The sequence below is a fragment of the Euprymna scolopes genome, chromosome 42, assembly GCF_053919585.1.
Source record: "Euprymna scolopes isolate OS-2025 chromosome 42, ASM5391958v1, whole genome shotgun sequence".
In the NCBI taxonomy this organism is placed as follows: Eukaryota; Metazoa; Mollusca; class Cephalopoda; order Sepiida; family Sepiolidae; genus Euprymna; species Euprymna scolopes.
This window is the reverse complement of record NC_136523.1, coordinates 50,528,223-50,530,137: the sequence shown is the minus strand read 5'-3', so window position 1 is coordinate 50,530,137 and position 1,915 is coordinate 50,528,223.

Genomic DNA, 1,915 nt, shown 5'->3' with positions numbered 1-1,915 from the left:
TGTAATAATTAAGTTTGAAATTCTATTTTGATTAGTCTGTAATAATTAAGTTTGAAATTGTATTTTCATTAGTCTGTATTAAGTTTGAAATTGTATTTTCATTAGTCTGTAATAATTAAGTTTGAAATTGTATTTTCATTAGTCTGTAATAATTAAGTTTGAAATTCTATTTTCATTAGTCTGTAATAATTAAGTTTGAAATTCTATTTTCGTTAGTCTGTAATACTTAAGTTTGAAATTCTATTTTCGTTAGTCTGTAATACTTAAGTTTGAAATTCTATTTTCGTTAGTCTGTAATACTTAAGTTTCAAATTGTGTTTTCATTAGTCTGTAATAATTAAGTTTGAAATAGTATTTTGTCAGTCGTTTGTCCTCAATGTACAGGGTTGAATGATAAATTTGTCGCTCTAAAGAAAACACTACATCTTTATTTTAAAACTGTTATTGAAAAATCAATTCACGTAGCTCGATTATGTAGTAGAGCTGACATCTATTCAATGTAGCAGCCTTTAGCCTAAATTACTCCCTCGATACAGGTCCGATACTGGGAGCATGCCTGTCCACAAACGCTGGCGGGAGTTTGGTGAATACTCGATGCATGACGGCGATCAGGTTGTGTTGTGGGAGGTCATGTTGGTAATGTTCACAACGTATGACCAAATGAATGATGCAGGTTCAGGTCGGGGAAGGAATAGTACCAGGGAGAGAAAGGTACAAAATCGTAGCACTTCTTCTGAAATCAAACCTGGGTCTATTTGGACTTGTGGGCCGGCGGCGCCGAGTCCTGCTTCCACACGTGGGGTCTGCCAGCGGCCACATGATTGCACTAGGTGATCGCCACACTCTTCAGCACATTCAGGTACGCTTTGGTGTTGACTTTCAAGCCGATTTCAAAGATGTGAGATGGTATGATATGGCTCTCACTTGGAACCACACCAAAGACCATAATTGTGGCCGGAAACTTCATTAAGCTGTGTCTCTAAACGTTTAAACATCCGGATTTACATTTTGAGGGTGTTGGCAATGGTCCTGCTGTCATAACTTGGATCGGTTGAGAGCATGAGTTGTACAGTGCAGCATCTCTGATCTCGCTCATTGAACATTGTGTCATTTTCAGGCATGATAGCAGGCTCCTATCGCTCGTGGGATTTGTATGCAACTGGCCTCTTAAAAGTAGATGGTCTGCAACAAAAAACGAAAACCGGTTTTCATCAAACAGAAATGGAATCATGTCGTCTTTTCTATGGAAACAATTTTATCGTTCCATCCTGCATTTGTTCCAATTCATGTAGTCTATATATATATACATATCTAACTTTATATGTGTGTGTGTGTGTGTGTGTGTGTGTGTGTGTGTGTGTGTGTGTGTGTGTGTGTGTGTGTGTGTAGATAATTGGATATCTATATAGATGTGTACATTAAATTAAGGAGGCATTCGGATGTGTTAAATTGAAAGTCAATATTAAGGCCACCTAATTCAAACGTCATTACTTATAATGGTACTGGCTATGGACCCGTTGGCATCAAAATACGCCATCGGAATACATGTGACTACATTGAAAATATGGTGGTGCAAATTACATTTGACAGCTGAGGTTCCCATCGGATCGGCTTGAATGAGAACGCCCGGAGTATTCCCATTTTTCCATCACATGGAAAAATGGCGATGATGATCGGGCGGTAATTAAATGAACGTAATTTGATCTGGAAATGGACTCTTTGCAATTCTGACAAAACCTCTTAAAAGAAACGCTTTCTCTTGTTTGCACCAAAATATGCTTCCAAGATTTCAATGAAAGAAACGTCAATTTAATTAAATATGAATTCATTTCATTCTTTCTCACCACCGCCACCACCACCACCACCACCCAAAAAAATGTCTTCGTTAATTTTCGCATGATAAATTGAATTAGAA